Source organism: Vombatus ursinus, unplaced genomic scaffold (assembly GCF_900497805.2).
Source record: "Vombatus ursinus unplaced genomic scaffold, bare-nosed wombat genome assembly UNPS02014832.1, whole genome shotgun sequence".
NCBI classification, from domain to species: Eukaryota; Metazoa; Chordata; class Mammalia; order Diprotodontia; family Vombatidae; genus Vombatus; species Vombatus ursinus.
The window spans coordinates 65,440,160-65,459,735 of record NW_020954610.1 but is presented as its reverse complement, the minus strand read 5'-3'; the positions used below and the strand labels follow the sequence as shown (position 1 = coordinate 65,459,735).

Genomic DNA, 19,576 nt, shown 5'->3' with positions numbered 1-19,576 from the left:
CTAGAAAGATGCAAAGCATGGGGCCACAGCCGTGTGTCCTAGGAGCAGGTGTTTGCCCATATGGCTCTCTTGGATTAGCTAGTGCAGAAATTATCTAAGCAGATGAAAGCAGAAGCTTATGGCAGTTCTTTCCAGAGATATTTTAAAGAACAGATGAGAAATTCAGCCCAAGACATACCTAGACAAAACTTGTCCAGTGGGAGCAGAATAGATGAGATGAACTTTGGAGGCCACTTCTAGCCTTATATTTCTGTGACTGAAGATTCAGAGGAAGTTCAGCAGACATCGAAGGATTAGCACTGTGAATCATCCATTTAGAGCTGAAAGCGACCTGACGGGTTAGCTAGTCCGATCATCTCACATTATAGAGGAGGAAAATGAGGGAAGGGAATAATCATTTATCGAACACCTCTGTGTGCCAGACGTTTTACAAATATCTCATTTAATTTTGGCAACAACCCTATGAAATAGGTGCCATTACTATTCCTGTTTTACAGTTCAGGAAACTGAGGTGGATAGCAGTTAAGTGTCTCATCCATGGCCACACAGCTAGTAAGTGTGTGAGGTCACATTTGCACTCAAGTCTTTCTGACTCCAGCTAGTGGTATAGAGGATAGAGCCCCAGGCTTAGAGTCAGGAAGACTCATCTTCATGAGTTCAATTCCAGCTTCAGACACTTACTCTCTTTGTGACCTTAGACAATTCACTTAACCCCGTTTGCCTCAGTTCCTCACCTGTAAAATGAACTGAAGAAGGAAATGGCAAGCCAGTCCAGTATCTCTGCCAAGAAAACCCCAAATGAGGTCACAAAGAGCTGGACATGACTGAAATGACTCAATAATACCAACTGCCTGACTCTAGATCAGCTCTTTACCCACTGTACCATCTAGCTGCTCAGTTCCTTGTCCAAAGTCACTCAGCTCATCAGTGACAGAGCTGGGATATGAACACTTGTTCAACACTGCTTTGCAACGACTAATATGGAAATGTTTTACACGATTGCACATGTATAACCTATATCTAATTGCTTATTGTCTCAGGGAGGGAGGAGGGGAGAGAGGAATAGAATTTGGTACTCAAAACTTTAAAAAAAGTTTAAAAATTATTTTAATATGTAAATATATAAGTTAAAATAGAATATTATATATTTAAAACTAGTACTTTACTTTTAATCAGCTTGAAGTTAATAGGTAGTTTGAATATGCAGTGAGCTTTTACCTTAAACCAGTTTTAGATATCAAGTTATTACCTTTGCTAGTTTTAGAAATAGACTTTGCCTTTTCTGTGCTTCTCTGCATTGTGTCACTTACTGGTAATGATCAACATCTATCCTGTAATATTTTTTACTTGCTATGTTATAGCCAAATTTTGTTATTTCACATCATAGTCATCATCAAACATTTTTTGAGGAACTTTGATGAGCCAAGTGCCTTTTTTTGGCGGGGGGGGGGCAGGGTGTGTTATTTGTTCTTTCCAGATTGTAAGCACCTTGAGTAAAGGAATGATGTTTCTTCTTTGTCCTGCATTCCTTACCACAGCTTTGCCTCCCCACTCCAGATAATAAAGCTTAATACAGCATGGGGCACTGTACCTAAGAAACGCTCAGTAAATGCCTATTTTATTCTCTGAAAGATGAAGGGGAAAAGTCCTACATTTTTTTTTTTTGCTGTAAGTCATTTGTGTAGCGCATTTCTTCAGTGTTTCAGAAACCAGGGTGGATGATTAAATATTTTTGTCCACATTTATTAGAGTGACCCTTGATTCAGAATACACATTACCACAAACTTCCCAGGACAGAACAGAGGCTTTGAACTATGAGAAAAATGTGTGATAGAAGAGTGGAAATCTGGCAAACAGTACTCTTTTTGTCCTCTTGAGCTATAGGGGATATATTGTAAGGAAAACAAGATGACACAGGGTTAAGAATGACCTTAAATGTGAATGAAGATGAAAAGGGGACAGTTAGGACAATGAGAACAGAGAGCTAGGTAATAGGAAACAGTAAGGAGTGCCAACTTTTCATTTTTCTCATAGAATCATAAATTTGAAATTAGAAGTGACCATAGACATTTAGTTCAACTCCTTATAGATGAAGAAATGGAGACCCAGAGAGTTGAATGACTCGTCCAAAGTCACACAGTTAATAATGGAGCCTGGGATCAAACTCTGGACCTCTGATTCCAAATAAATTGCTTCTTCCTCAGTTCTCTTAGCAAATATTTTATTACTTTTTAAAGCAGAGATTCTCAACTTGGGATTTGTGAACTTGTTTTTAAAAATATTTTGATAGCTATATTCCAATATAATTGATTTCCTTTGGATTTTATTCATTTAAAAACATTATTCTGAAAAGCAATCTATAGACTTAACCAGAGTGCCAAAACATTCCATGACATAAAAAGATAAAAATCTCTGCTTTAATGATACTGATTTATTTCCCAGTACCTTTCTCTCTCTTCTGCCTTTACTTATGTTGTCCCCATATGATCAAAATGTACCTCCCTTCATCTCTTGAACTTTTGACTATCAAAATTCTTCCTATCCTCATTGGTCCAGCTCAGGTACCTTCTTTTCATGGAGCTTTTTCTGAATTTCTCAGTTGAAAGTCATCTTTCACAGTCTTTTTTTAAAACCTCTCCTTTCTACTTATAATCTAACTTGAGTTGTACCAATTTTATGTATCAATTCTATTTCCTTAACTAAATTATAAGCTCCTTGGGGTCAGAAGTCTTGTTTTAACTCTCCCCCACCCCAACACCTAGCTGTAGACTGTAGGTACTTGAATGTTTGAATTAAATAAATGAATTAAATCAATCCACAAATCTTGAGGGAATAAAACTTTAACAGGTAGAGGTGAGGAGGGAGTGCATTCCAGGCATGAGAGAAAGACTATGTTCATGTCCATAGGCAGAAGATGAAATATTAACTTTGGGACATAGCAATTAGCTTAGTTTGGCTGAGACTGGAAATGGAGGAAGGGAAGATTTTTAAAAAATTAAGTTCCCAGACTATAACAGAAGAAGTTAAAAGATGTAATTCTGGTTACGTGTTGCACAGTTGAGCTTTGAGGTAATAAGGAGCAAATGACTAAATTCTGTCTGGGTTTTCGCCATCCATTCAAATTAATCCCTTTGGAAAGTTAAGAGAATTAGTGGCGATAGGGAGGCTGCACATTTCCTTGCTTGTCACAGAATGCTACATTCTTCTTTTTCTTTCTTAGAGAAGGAAAGCCCTTTTGGAGACAAGATTTGTCAAGAAAGCATGATTTGACATAGGGTTCAGTCTTAAAGAATTATGCAATTTTAGGACTCTGTGTGAGGGATGGGGAATATTTTTTGGAAAGAATTACATAACAAAATCTAGTGGGAGAGGCTTGAAGAATTAACTGCTTGACCCAGACTTTTAAAAATCTTTAAGAGTGGAAATGTGTGCATACCCTTTGATCCAGCAATGCCACTACTAGGTCTGTATCCCAAAAAGTAAGGAAAAGGATCTATTTGTACATAAATATTTAGAGCAGTTCTTTTTGTGGTGTCAAAGAATTAGAAACTGAGATGTCCAACAATTGAGGAATGGCTGAACAATGATATATGATTGTAATGGAACAGTGTTGTGCTATGAGAAGTGATGAGCAGGCTGATTTCAGAAAAATCTGGAAAGACTTACGTGAATTGATGCAAAGTGAAATGAGCAGAACCAGGAGACCATTGTATACACTAACAGCAATATTGTACAATGATCAGCTATGAATGACTTGGCTATTCTCAGCAATACAATGAAACAAGACAATTCAAAAGACTCGTGATGAAAAATGTACTCTACCTCCAGATAAAGAACTGATGGAGTCTGGATGCAGATCAAATATACTATTTTCCACTTTCTTTATTTTTTTCATATTGTTGTTGTTTTCAGTCTGTGTTTTCTTTCACAAGATGGCTAATGAGGGAAAAAGAATGGACAATACTCTGAGGTTGCTGTGACTTTAGTCAGGTGCAGTCAGTGATGCAACAAGTGAGGACTGGTTCAAATCAACATGTGTCAAGGAACGTGGGAGTCATCATTAGGTGGCAAGCCAACATCTATCTGTCTTAGTCCTCTTGTTTCCTCTCAGATCCTGGGGGCAGTGGAGTCAAGGTCAAAGAATGGAGACTGGATAGCCAGGCAGTTTGAATTTATGTAGGCCAGGAAACTAGATGCCAAGACCTGTGCTCACCTCACTTCCTCACCGATTACCAAAGGGTTCAGTAGTTTCATTAGGCTTCTTTTTTTAGTGTTCAGTCATTTCAGTTGTGTCCAACTCTTCATGACACCATTTGGGGTTTTCTTGGCAGAGATGTTGGAGTGGTTTGCCATTTCCTTCTCCGGGTCATTTTACAGATGAAGAAACTGAGGCAAACAGGGTTAAGTGATTCACCTAGGGCCACGCAGCTAGTAAATGTATGAGGTTGGTGCTTTATCTACTGCATCCCATGGCTGCCCCAGGCTTCTTTTTTAATCCTTTGAATTCCACACTTAAGAGCAACCCAATGGCCTGCTCTAGGAGACATCCTTCTGCTCTACTGGGTCAACAACAATACCTATACATCCTTATGGAAGTAGTGATCAAGAGATTTTAGAGTTAGAAGGCAGGTAGGCACCTTAATTTATCCAATAAGCTTTTATTAAGTAGCTTCATACACTAGAAAGAGCAATGGCTCTAGAGTCAGAGGACTTTGGTGTAAAACTTGCCTCTGACACTGCTTGTATGACCTTGGGTGAGTTACTTAAGTTTGGTTCCCCTAACTGTCAAATTAAGGAATTGCATCAGCCGATATTATGAAATCCCTTCTACCTCAGTTCTGTAATCTCTACTGATTGCAAGGTGCCATGCCACTAATTCGGGGCAAAAATACAGAAATAAAATGGTTACGGCCACCAAGGAGCTTATGTTCTGTTGGCATCTATCTCTCAGATCATTTAGTCCAACCCTGTCATTTTTCAGATGAAGGATGCTGCTCAATCTAGTGTTACTAGAGAACTCACAATCATGGGTTGCAAGTTGGGCCCCAAAGGGAGTGACTACTACCAAGGGTTCAAAGGACTATGGGGGGGCCTAACCTCCAAAATCATACCCCATGAGTCACACTGGTACATTTACCTTTATAGCTAAGATTGGAGCAATGTAAGATGTTTAATATTTCTGCCTTTATTTTTGCCCTAGCACATGGTCAGGTTTTCAAATGTGCTGCATGCATCTGAGAAATATGTATAATACTTTCTATTCCCATTTGGCAATCATCAGGGATGTATCATTTCTAATTTTTTCTAAAATTCAATTCAAGTCCATAATTTCTTTCTACTAAAGCATCATAAATTCTGCTTTAGCTCTTTTCTTTAACTCTGCATCAGTCCTTTATCTTTCAATTGTGTTTCTTGTAACCAATATTTTGTTGGATTCTGCTTTCTGATCTATTTTGCTGTCCTTTACATTTTCATCCTATTTATGTCCACAGTTATTCTTAATTGTCGATGATTCTCCATCTTGTTCTTTAATCCTTTTCTCTTTCTTTGTCCATATACCTTCTTCAAAGAATTGTTCATGCCTAACTCTTTACAAAGAAAAAGATCAAAGAGTAGTGTGATCATAACTAGTGATCTGTAATTGAAGAGATGTACTTCCACTCTGCTGCCTTTTCTCTCTTGTTCTTACCCATGCCCTGATTATTTGTTCTTGCCCTTTCTCTTTTTCTTTTTAATCCTCATTCACAATCCATTTTCCAAAGTTGAATTTTGTTTTTATTGTGACTATTCTCTCCCTAACTGTATTCTCCTTACCCCTTCCTGTTGAATTTAATGTACTTCTACACCAAAATCTTAAAGAAAATATGTGTTCAACCCTCCTTTGCCTAGTTCAGATAAGAATGAGATTTGTGTAATTTCTGATTTCTCCATTCCTCTATGTATAATATTCTTCTCAAGTACCCTATGAAAACTAGCAATTTTCATCTCCTTCCTCCTTCCCTCATCTATGCCTCTTTCCCTATATTTTTTCCCCTTTTAACACCCTCAAAACAAAACAAGGTCTTCTCTGTTAATTCTCTCTCTGGCTCTTGAAAACATTGTCTTCATAGACAATTGTTTCTTCACCTCCAGTTTTAATATAAGTGTATTATCAGCATATAACCCCTTCTTATCCCTCACATATATTTACTGTTATAGCTTTTCTTGACTCTTGTGTTTGCATTTTAAAGTTTCTACTCAGCTTTTCTCTTTTCATCAAGAATTTTTGAAAGTCTTCTCTGACGTTAAAGGTCCTTGTTCATCCTGTAGTATTGTATTTAGTTTTGTAGGGTAAAGTATTTTTGGTTGTAAGCTTTTATCTTTTTTTGGGGGTATTGTATTCTAACATTTTCTCACCATTATAGTAGTAGCTACCAAATCTTATGTGATTCTGACTGCTTCTTTGCTACTTGGACTCTTTTTCTGGTTACTTGCAATTTTTTCTTTGATTTGGAAGCTCTAAATTTTGGCAATAATATTTACTGGGAGTTTCCATCAATTTTTTTATAAAAAGAAATTGACCAGTGGATTATTTCCCCCCTACTTTACTTTTCTGTTCTAATAGATCTAGAGAATTTCTGTTTATTGTTTCTTGAAATACTAAACTCTTTTGTTTTGTTTTGAGGGTCTCAAAATGTCATTTACTTATATGTTGGTTATGATTTTCAGTGTCTGATGATCCTTAAGTTATTTTTCCTTGTTCTGTTTTCCATGTAAGCTATTTTTAATAGTATATGTTTTACATTTTCTTCTACTTTTTTAATCTTTGGATTTTGTTGTAATATTTCTGTTTGCTCCATTCCAGTTTTCAGGGAGTCTGTTACTTCAATAAAATTTTATACCTTAAGTTCTAAACTCTTTATTCTCTTTCCAATCACATGTTTAAGATCTTCACTTTTTCCAGATAATCTTGTGGCCAAGACACAATTTTTTCTGAGGCTTTGTTTGTAGTTGTTGGATAGTTACTATTTCCTTCTAAGTTTGTCTTTTGGGTATCTTTGGATCCATAATCCATAATACTTCCTTACATTGTTTGATGTCATTGTTTATTCTTTTCTCTAGTACTCAATTTGGGACTTTGTGTTAGGGCCACAAATCCTGTACTCTTGGATAGGGTCGTTAAACTTGAGTGTCCTGACCTTGGTTTCCTGTGTCCTTGCTTCTGGCTTTCACTTCCCTTGTTGTGTCTTTGCTTTGAGTTTTGGCATGTTTCAGTTCTCTCCCACCATTTTTCAGGTTCGGAACCCTGAGTTTTCTAGTATCTTCTGTAGTGTCTGAAGTTCAGTGGTGTGAACCTCCTTCTAGTATCCTTGGGGCTTTCCAGGCAAAGTGCTATTGGCATCCTACCCTGTACTGGTAGATCTGTGGTCACATTATTGTGGGTTTTGGCCCAGCTTGGAATTTCCTTGTGTGAGAACTATAGCCTCTCTGCCTTTAGGTACAGAATGTTGTCAGCTTCAGGAGAGGCAGGATGGTTCAGAAGAAAGAATAATGAATTTGGAGTTAGATGACCTGGGCTCATATCCCAGCTTTGCCAATTACTACTTGTGTGACTCTGGGCAAATTACTTTCTATGACTCAGTCTCCTCAACTGTAAAATCAAGAAATTGGACTAGACAACTTCCTTCCAATTCTACAAAATATGATGATCCTATCTTCAATAGGAAGCCTTTCCTAATCCCTCTTAATCCTAGTGCTTTCCCTGTGTTGATTATTTCCAATTTCTCTTGTATATAGTTTGGTTGTACATAGTTGCTTGCATATTGTCTCTCCCATTAGACTGTGAATTTTTTGAGAGCAAGGATCATCTTTTACTCTTCTTTATGCTTCCAGCACAGTGCCTGGCACATAAAGGGTTTAATACTAGTACATATTTAATACATAGTAGTGCTTAATAAATGTTTATTTACTAACAGATTGACAGATCCAGTGGATCATCTCTGGTCTACCCTAGTAAGCTCCTGGCTTATTTGTGAGTGCTCATGTTGACTTTCCTTGCAGGATCACTTTTGCAGAGCCCTCAGGCTTTCTTTTTGTGAAGTTCTGAACTGGATAAAGGAACTTAATATAGTTTCTCTTTAAATTGCATGATCACTATTTGGTCTAGTGCTCTTTTTTTCATATCTTTTTCTAGAGTACATGTGTCAGACCTGTTCTCCTTTGACACCATTCATGCAACCATCTTTACTGAAACTCTACATGATTTTTTTAAAGGCCACCTACATCATGGCTAATCCTTTAGAAGAGGGTCCTGAGCAGCTGTCTCCCCACTTCCCCACTACATAGCCATTTGCTATCCACTCAGAATCATCTTTGTTAACTCAACCATAGGATAGACTCGGGAAGGCTACACTGATCATGTAATGAAATGAAATCTAGTCTATAGTATTGTCTGTGTCCAGTGTTGCTGATTGCATGAAGATATCTATTTCTGCAGAGAATCAGTGGTGATGGGGGGTACTTTGTTCTAGAATCCCTCTTTTGTTAAGAGAGTAATTTAAATGAAAAGATAAATTAAGAGGAGTAAGTCACTTTAATCACTTTATTTTTTAAAAAGTAGTCTTTATTTATTTTAACATTCTTTTTTAAAATTCAAGTCTTTCCCTCCCTCCAACCCCTCCCCCACCCATTGTGAAGGTGAACGAGATATCAATTATACATGTAAAATCATGCAAAACGTATTTCCACATTAGCCATATCACAAAACAAAGCAAAAAAAATAAAGCAAGAAAGTTATACTTCAGTTTGCACTCAGAGTTCATCAGTTCTCTCTCTGGAGGTGGATAGCATTTTTTCATCATGAGTTCTTTGGAATTATCTCAGATCATTGTATTGATTAGAATAGCCAAGTCATTAGTAGTTGATCGTCATTATATCATTGCTGTTATGGTGCACAAGGATCTCCTGGTTCTTTTCACTTCAATTTTACATTATTCCATATAGGTCTTGCCATGTTTTTTTTCTGGAACACCCCCATAACCACCATCATTTCTTACAGCACAGTAGTTCTCCATCATAATCATATGTCACAACTTGTACAGCCATTCCCCAACTGATGAACATCCCCTCAATTTCCAATTCTTTGCCACTGCAAAAAGTGCTGCTATAAATATTTTATACATATGGGTCCTTTTCCTTTTTCTTTGATTTTTTTGGGATGCAGACTTAGTAGTGGTATTTCTGGATCAAAAGGTATGCCCAGTTTTATAGCCTTTTGGGCATCATTCCAGATTGTTCTTCAGAATGACTGGACTAGTTTATAACATCACCAACAGTTCATTGATGTACCTGTTTTCCCTTATCTTCACCAGCATTTGTCATTTCTGATAGATGTGAGGTGGTAGCTCAGAGCTGTTTCGATTTATCTTTCTCTAATCAATAATGATTTAGAGCATTTTTATAATACCAGAGATAACTTTTACTTTTTCTTCAGAAAACATCCTGTTCATATTCCTTGACCATTTACCAATTGGGGAATGGCTCTTATTTTTATAAATTTGATTCAGTTCTCAATATATTTGAAAAAAGTGAGGCTTTTATCAGAGAAACTTGTGTAAAATTTTTTGATACTATTTCATTGTCCATGGTATCTTTTAGCATAATGTAGTTTCCCTTGTTATCTCTCTTAATTATGTCTATTTTTGCTTTTGTTTTATCTGAAATTATGATTGTTACCCCTACCTTTTTTACTTCAGCTGAAGCACAATAGATTTTTCTCCAGCCCTTTATTTTTAACTCTGTGTGTCTTTCTGTTTCAAGTGTGTCTCTTATATACAACATATTGTTAGAATCTAGTTTTTAATCCTTCTACTATCTACTTCCATTTTATGAGTTAGCTCATCACATTCACAGTTATGATTACTAATTGTGTATTTGCCTCTATCCTATTTCTTCTGTTTATCCTTTTCTCTTTCTTTTTATCATGTCTTTCCTCAAAGGTCTGTTTTGCTTCTAGTGACTGCCTCTCTTAATCCATCCTCCTTTTTGTTTCTCCCCCCTGCCATATTTCTTATCCCCTTCTCCTCCTATTTCCTTATTGAGTAAGATGGATTTCTATTCCAAACTGAATATGTGTTTGTGTGAGTGTGTCTGTATATTACATATATATGTATGTGTATATGCGTATATATTTTTCCATCTTTGAACAAATTTTGATGAGAATGAGATTTAAGCACTACCCTCCCCCATTTTACCCTTCACTATAAAAGCTCTTCCTTGCATACCTCTTTTATAGGAGACAATTGTCCAGATTCTACCTTTCCCTTCCCCCTTCTCTCAGTGCATCCCTCTATCTCCCCTCTACATTTTTTTAAAAAAAGATCTTCCTGCCATAACTGACAAACACCCATGCCCTGTCTATGTAGACTCCTTCTAACTTTCCTAATAATGATAAAGTTCTTAGGAGTTACATGTATCAACTTCCCATGTAGTAATGTAAACAGTTTGCTTTATTGAGTCCCTTATGATTACTATTTTATGTTTATCTTTTTATGCTTCTCTTGAGTCTTCTGTTTGAATGTCAACTTTTCTCTTCAACTCCGGTCTTTTCATTATGAATGTTTAGAAATCCTCTATTTAATTAAATATCCATTATTTTTCCTGAATGATTGCACTCAGCTTTGCTGAGTTGTTTTGGTTGTAATCTTAGCTCCTTTGTCTTCTGGAATATCATATTCCAAGCTCTCCACTCCTTTAATGTTAAAGTTCTAAATTTTGTGTGATTCTGACTGTAGTTCCACAATATTTGAATTGTTTCTTTTTGTTTATTTGCAATATTTCTCCTTGACCTGTGAGCTTTGGAACTTGGCTTTAATATTCCTAGGAGTTTTCATTTTGGGATCTCTTTCAGGAAGAATTTGGTTAATACTTTCAATTTCCATTTTACCCTCTGGATCTAAGATTTTCGGGCATTTTTCCTTGATAATTTTTTTAATTAATTTTTTTTTAATTTTTAGGCAATTGGGGTTAAGTGACTTGCCCAGGGTCACACAGTTAGTAAGTATGAAGTGTTTGGTCTGAGGCCAGATTTGAACTCAGGTCCTCCTGACTTCAGAGCTGGTGCTCTATCCACTGTGCCACCTAGCTGCCCCCAATAATTTCTTGAAAAATGATGTCTAGGCTTTTTTTTTTTTTTTAATCATGGCTTTCAGGTAGTCCAGTCATTCTTTTTTTTTATTTTTAATTTATTTTTTTTTTAGTCCAATCATTCTTAAATTATCTCTCCTTGATCTATATTCCAGGTCAGTTGTTTTTCTGATAAGATATTTTACATTTTCTTCAATTTTTTTTTCATTCTTTCAACTGTATTTTATTGTTTTTTGATGTCTTGGAGTCATTAGCTTCTGCTTGCCCTGTTCCAATTTTTAAGGAATTATTTTCTTCAATGAGTTTTTGTGCCTCTTTTTCCATTTGCCCTATTCTGCTTTTAAGTGAATTGTTGTGCCTCTTTTACCATTAGGCCAATTCTGTTTTTTAAGGTGTTATTTTCTTCAGTAGTTTTTGTTTCTTTTTTTTAAACCAAGCTGTTAATTATTTTTTCATAGTTTTGTCATATTACTCTTATTTCTTTTCCCATTTTTTTTCTCTACCACTCTTACCTTTTCCTTTAAGTCTTCCAAGAATTCTTGTTAGTTTTGGGTCCAATTAGTATTTTTCTTTGAGGCTTTGCTTGTAGCTGTTTTCACATGATTGTCTTCTAAGTTTATGTCTTGGTGTTCCTTGCCACAGTGGTAGTTTTTTTATGGTCAAGTTCTTTTTGTGTTGTTTGCTCATTTTCACACTTATGTCTTGACTTTGAACTTTATGTTAAAGTTGGGCTCCACTCACCTGGAGGTGGGGAGGCACTGTCCCAATATTCAGGCTTTTTTGTGTTGCTGTTTTCAGAGCTAGTTCTAGGGGTCTGCAAGTTTTCAGTGCTTCCAAGGTTGTGTTATTCTGGGAGAGGTGTGGTCACTGTTTTCCTGGTCTGGGTTCTGGTATTTACCTATGAAGGGCCCCTGCTCCCCTGCAGCCACAATTGCTAGTGCTCCTCTTGGTCTTGGAACTATGACCAGTTCCCCTCCTGCCCTGCAGCCACAAGTACTAGTACTCCCCTTGACCCTGGAACTGTGACCAGGGCTTTTGCTCCCTTATGCCCAATCACAGGTGCTCCTCTCTGCCACTGAGCTGCGACCCAGAACTATTTATAGACAATAGAGTTACCAATAAGTGCCAGCTGTACCCAGTGTCAACAAAGGGTCCCCTTTAATCTCTTTCTGACCAGTTGTCTGACCCCCTTACTGTCGCTGGGCTGAGAGCTTCCAAAGCTGCTGCTGCTATCTCAGCTGCCTCCAAAGTCTATGGCTGATACTCTTGTTGCTCTCCTGGTCTGCACCTACCCCAGTGTTACAGACATCTCCTATTGACCTCTTAAATTGTCTTAAGATGGGTAAATGTCTCCATCTGACCTTTTGTTGACTGTGTTGCTCCAAAATTTGATTTGAGGTCTAATTTTAAAGTTGTGGGAGGGGAATGTTAGGAGAGTTCAACTGGGTCCCAGCCTGTACTCTGCCATATTGGCTCTGTCCTATTTTAATCACTTTAGAAGCAATGTGTTAGAGTGCAAAGAACACTGGTCTTGTACTCAGAGACATGATTTTGGGTACTGCCTCTGCTCCTTACTAGCCATGTAACCCTGGACAAATCCCTTCACTTGTCTAAGTCTGTTTCCATATCTGTAAAATAGGTAGAAAAAAATACCTGTAGCACTTACTATTCAGAATTATTATGAAGTTCAAATAAAATGATATATGTAGAATACTTTGTAATCATAAAATACTGTATAAATGCTAGCTATAATTAATGTTAGTGGTCTATATTGACTATATTCAAGCAATGAAAATTTTGACTGCACTTGTGTAATATATAACAATTTGGTAATATCATTAGAATTTGTTGTTCAGAACTACAGTGATCCTGTTTCTAGCCCCAAGGATGTCTTAGTATTCCTCTTTATTATCATTCCTAGAGATCTGGAATCCTATACTGCCTATTCCTCTTGGCGGTATTATTTTCATGCATTATAGACCACAGTGTTTATGTGGATATCTTTGTGGTTATTTATTTCTTCCTGCATCACTTTCCTCTGTTTATTGTTTTTTTTTTTCCCAAAGAAGTGCCAAAATGCTCTTACCATACACCCTTGGAGCTGTTCCTGCCCAGTATTACTTACTCTTGTCACAAAATCAGAGGATTGGATGGGAAGGAGTCACAGATGCCATAATTGTTCCACAAGTGGCCAGTGACTGCAGGATCCCACAATTGTTTTGTTCAACCTAAATGGAAGATATTACTATCTCTCCAAGTTGTTTCCTGCACTGAGAAGCTGAATCTAGCTTGGCATTGTGGGAAAATTTCAAGCCTATAGAGTAAGCTTTTATGAACAAAGAAATGGAGGGAAATCGGATCAGGGCTGATTGTTCTGATGTTGAGGGTGTTAGCACAGCAGGAAAGGTAATTCAGTGAAGCAGTGGAGGTAGAGTCATATTGCTGGCAGTAGAGAACCTGGTGGTCTTGCCCACTGTAGGGCCACCTGCACTTAGCTTATTTGTGTAGGAGAAACAAGAGGGACATTACTGGTGGAACTGTTACATACAATCCCCTTCTGGCATTCTTTTAAGCAGTTCAAAGTGGCACTGATTGAACACACAACTTCCTGAAGTTATAGGTTCATCAAATTGGCTTTCCTACTTAAATGGAACCCCAGCAAGAGTGGAAATTCTGGGGCATGACTTTGGTAATGATAGCCTTACTAATTCTCTTCATTGGTGCTGTCCTTTCATTGCTCTGCTATGGTAACATGAGGCAGGGAGTTCTAGTGTTTCCCAAGCTGCCTCCCCATCAAAAAATAGAAGGGAGTATCATGTAGGGGAGGGAGAGGCAGAAGAATAGGCTTTAATAGTTTGCCTTTGCAAACATACTAGTTAAGGAGATTGCAACTAATATGTATTCTTAAAAATTAATTTATTTTAAACTTAAATACTAAAACTTAAATTGAAAATAATAAAAGAAAAAGAACATTGCCATGTACACAGCAGAATATGAGAGGATTAAAAAATACAGCCATAAATTTCCCTTTCAAGAAAGCCTATATAATAAATACTACACATTATCTTCAGAACTGTCCATCTTTTCTTTATTTCCTTGTGAGTTTTCTTTTGTTCTTTGCTATCCACTTTTTATTTTGTTTTTTTTTCCCCTTCCTCCTCCCCCGCTTCCACAAGAAGGCTACTATTAAGTGTGTATATGCGTGTGCATGTGTGTATGTGTTTATCATAACTGGATTTCCTCCCGGGGACCTCTTATAGAGTTTATCTATTCTTTGGGATTTCTCTTGGGAACATCAGAATTTAGTTCCCATCTGGGTTGCCACATCAAAAGTAAAAAGGATCCTTATTTCCCAAACATTGAGAAGAAGCTATTGACATTGAGACATTGAATATGGAGTGGGCTTTTTTAACTTGGGGGTAGCTAGGTGGCGCAGTGGATGAAGTGCCAAGCTTGCAGTCAGAAGAACTCACCTTCATAAATTTGAGTCTGGCCTCAGACACCTACTGGCTGTGTGACCTGGGCAAATCACTTAACCGTGTATGCCTTAGTTTCCTCATCTGTAAAATGAGCTAAAGAAAGAAATGGCAAACCACTCCAGTATCTTTGCCAAGAAAACCCCACATGGGATCATGAAGAATTAAACACAAATTATTTAACTTAACAAAAAAAAAAATCACATGCATGAGTCATACCTGAGCCCATAAGCCATCAAAGATAACTTCTATTTCTCTAGTGGGAGTTGGAGGGATCACCACCTTTCCCAAACAGTAATGTAGCCCTCTAGACTTATATAGAAATACTTTGGATTCTTCTCTTCCTCTAAAGAAGAAAGAAGATAGGTTTATTAGAGAATCAAGCAAACCACTTTCCAGTGAGTGCTGAAGCTTCAGGACTTTTTGATAGTTTTCCAGGCTTATGATACCAACCCTGGGTGAGCCACCCCCTACAAAGCAAGAGGATAAACTTGGGGTTAAAACAGTTGACCTCTGCTTTTCTGTACTTTAGTAGCAACTTCTTCCTTTTTCAAAATAATAAACAGGTCTTAAGAGAGAGCTGAGCTTTGTTACAATCCCAATTTAGAAAGAAGGTAAACACTTTCATTTAACAAATAAACGAAATAAAATTAATGTGCTATTCCTTAATATACAAAGATTATCCTGTTGATCTGCAGTAAATAGAGAATGAACATGCACAAAACCACATAATCTCAGAGTTGAAAAAGGACCTCAGAGGCCATATACTCCCAGACAAGTGGTTATTCATCTTTTTGCTTAAAGACCTCCCATGAGGAGGAATCCATTTCCTCTTGAAGCAACCCATTCTACTGTTGGATCGCCCTAATTGTTAGAAAATTCTTCTATACCCAATCCTAAATGGGCTTCTTTGCTATTTTTACTCAGTCCTCCAACTTCTGCCCTCTGGGACAGTTTGTATCAATTCAACCCATAGTCTTCTTTCATTCAATATAATGGAATACCACTGTGCTGGAAGAAAGGATGCAGGAGATGGTTTCATTAAAACTTGGGGAGACTTTTGTGAACTGATGAGGAGTGAAATGAGCAAAGACAGAGGATAGTTTATACCATAACAACATTGTAAAAATGACCAACTTTGAAAGACTAATCTCTCTTATTTCTAATGGCATACATTTTTTAATTGGTTAGCAAGGGGTGAAAGGCAGAATGGAGAAGGTAGACAACTCCTGAAGGGGTGAGATGCGTGGTGGGGTGCAATGAGGAGTGCTGTTTAACTTTACTGTTTATAAATATGCATGTTTTATTTGCCAGATAATTTTGTTTTCCATGACTTTTAGGTATTATTTTGTGATAAGTCAAGCTATATTTAGGTTGAGGAGTATTGAGAAGTATAAGAATATTTTTGAATCTTACTGAAGGTGGACAAATGTTTTATCTTGACTCAACTGGCCATAAAGAAAGTTTGAGAACTTAAAGAAGGTTTCATAAAAGAAAGAAATAGGCCAGAAATAGTTAAAGTGATAGGTCTTTATTTGGATACATTTTAACTCACATAAAGGTAGGCCCAAGACCTAACTTGATACACATAGGATATAGTTGTTGGGAGGTAGGGCTAAGGTTAAGGATAATTAAGGATATTACCAGTGATGTTAATGGAATTTAAGGCTTAAGTAAAAGGACAAAGGGGAGGAAGGAATATAAGCAAACAAACAAAAATATTTCACAAAATTAATAGACCAATGGATCCAGTTTTTATCAGTCAGTCAATGAACATTTATCAAGCACCTACCAAGCATTGTGCTAAGTACTGATGATATAAAGAAAGGGAGAAGATAGTCCCTCTTCTTGAGGAGCTTGTAGTCTAATGGGGGAGACAACATGCAAACATCTATGTATAAACAAGCTAAATACAGGATAAATTGGAGATAAACATCAGAGGGAGTTATTGATGTGTTTTTAAAAGAAATAAATATCTTATGTAAATAATATACTAGAAGTTGAGATGTCTCCATAGTTTAACCATAGGTTCCCAAAGTGTGTAATACTGTCCCCTGGGGGGTGCTGGAACAATCCAGGGGGGGTGATAGTAGCCACAGGTACAATTGGGTGGCATTGAATAAAAATAAGGGGCGGTGGAAGCATAAAGAAAGAAGAGAAGAAAATTTCAAAAAATGGTACATGTTTATGTGTTGTATAATGGAGTTAAAGGCATAGTGATTACATTATTTTCCAAATAAACACACAAAATGCAAGTTATAACCAATCAGTGGTCAAGTCCACCAATAGGTCTTAACAAGCTAGTGTTGGCAGGTGAGTATGTAGTGCATTGGTGGGAAGTCTAGCATGCATTGGCAGGAATATGTGCATATAATGACTTGTTTACAATATGATGCTATATGGTTACATGACTCAATATTGAGTCATCAAAATTTCAATGCAGGAAAAAACCCACAAATTAACAATAAATTATTAAATTTAAGATGCATCATTTAAAATATATATTTTATATATTTTTTGAAATGATGCGAATTAAAAAAAAACATTAAAGGATTAAAGAAAGTAGATTTCCAGGAGGGTCCTGAGTTATTTTTTTAAGGGGGTGGTAGGCCAAATAAGTTTGGGAACCTCTGTTTTAAGCAGTAATTCAGCCTGTGGACCCAGTTGAACTTTCTCAGGACTACACTTCAAAAAAAACTAACTGAAAGATTTAACTAAAAGAAGGCCTCAGGTTGGATCTTCTACTTAGGAACATATCCTGTAGCTGTTGTGCCAGATGCCTATATGGCATACAGGTTCAATATGAAAATTATCTTACCCATTTTTCTTATAGGTCAAGTAAAATGTTGGCCTACTAATGAAGGAGGTGGGCATTCCCTGTTTTTTATAGGCTGGGATATTTCTCAATTAAGTGTTAGGGCCTCTCTGAGGACCATAGCTAGGTAGGGCAGGGCTTATAATATTTGATGTTTCAGATCCCATTGTCAAAACTTAATCCTTCTAGTTAACCAAAGACTTCCATCATCATTAAAAAGTCCCAAGAAGTAAAAAATTCAAGGAGTCACTAGTCATTTGTGTATTCCTTAGTGGAAATTAAGAGTATGAGAGCAGATTTTGATGTGGAGTAAAAGAGCAAATGCCTGAATTTACTGAGAGGAAAGAGAAAAGATACCCGGAGAGGGAAGAGACAGTGAGAAAATGAACCATTTTCTTCCCCAGCAGATGATATTTATTAGGTATCTATTCAAGGCCTTGTACCAGATGCTATGGGATCACCAAGAAGTATAAAATATAGTCTCTTACAATCTTAGTAGGTGATATGATACATGCAGAAACAATTACAACACAAAACATTTGTGGGATGTGTCATATTAGTGCTACAGACCCTCAGAAGACAGTGTCTTGACAGATCTGTGCACCTATTGTATCCCTCAGTAGAACATAAACCTCTTGAGGACAGGGGCTGTTTCATTTATATTTTTGTACCACTTAGCTCCTGGCACATTTCTTTGTATACGATAGGAGCTCAATAAATTTTTGCTGAATTTAAAGATCTCAGTGGTCAGGGTAAGCTTCATGGAGAAACTCAGAGTATCATGGGATTTACAGTTGTTAGAAACCTTAGAGAGAATCAAGTCCAACTGCCTCATTTTACAAATGAGGAAACTGAGACAGAGATTAAGAGACCTGTCCCACATCACATAGATCATTGTAAGCAGAAGAAACTGGTCTTAACTCCAGGTCTTCTGATTCCAAATCTCTGTGCCATCATAGGTCATAGAACTAAAGTTGGAAGAAAACTTTAAAGGTCATCAATTCCAACCCCCTCATTTTATAGTTGAGGAAATGGAAGCCAAGTGTAGGGAAATGATTTAGCCAAAGTCAGATTAGGCAGTAAATATCAGAGGTGGGATTGGATCTTTAGACCCCAGTTCCTAGCAGATTGCTTGTGCGTGCCTTTTCTACATAATTTAAAATTATTTTTCATATTAAAGTAGTTTATCACTGGCTCTAAAACTTTTTAGAGTCAAATGTATATTTGGGTATCCTGATACTGCTTTTAAAATATTTTATAGTATGCTAATAATAATTTATTGGGATAACAATAATGTTTTATGAGACTATGAATCACATTAAAAGAAATCAATGTAAATTTTTCTTTCATACCTAAAAAAAATTTTATGTATTCAAAGGTTAGAGTTGAAGTTCAGCTCAATTTAACAAAGCATTTATTAAGTACTTATTATATACACAGCACTATACTAGGCCCAATGAAAACAAAGGCAAAAATGACAACAATGAATTTACATTCTATTCAATAAAGAAAAATAAATACGTAAAATGAAATGAATAAATAAATGAAAATGATGCATTCATTTGGTTATACTGATATGAGGTTGATATTTTACTAGGAAATAGGGAAGGGAATAAGCATTTATATAGACCTACTCTGTGCCAGGTGTTGTGCTAAAAGCTCTTTTACAAGTACTATCTCATTTGAAGTGTTCTTTTAGCTGTTATGATGAGAATGAATAGGTAACCCTGGTGCTTTTGAGACATGACTAGTGGTTATATATTTAGTTTGTGTGCCTGCGTGTGTGTATGTGTGTGTCTGTATACATGCAATATATGTATATGTATACATGCACATACACATATAAATATGTACTATATATACCTAATACACACGTGTATGTGTATACAAACATATATATTACATATATATTGCACACATACATTTATATACATATGTATTCGGTTTCTTATGGCTTCTTGGTACCTTAAAAAGTAATGTAAGCTGTCCTTGTTAAGCCTGAGGAGTGAGCTCAGAAATTTGAAAGAACAGCTTCCTGGTAATTGTGCCTCCTTGGAATTTTCTATGTCATTGTCCAGATTCTGATTATTCAATCATTAGCATTATTTCCTTCCTAATTTATTAAAAACATTCGCCAAACATAAAGTGCCTCCTTTGGGTA

The 19,576-nt window shown here is 36.6% G+C and overlaps 1 protein-coding gene across 3 annotated transcripts in view; it reads left to right on the top strand.

The window, feature by feature from the left end:
- LOC114025658 (BDNF/NT-3 growth factors receptor-like) overlaps positions 1-19,576 on the top strand; it is a 412,069-nt gene that overhangs the window by 31,840 nt on the left and 360,653 nt on the right. The gene's annotated exons all lie outside the window — the stretch shown is intronic.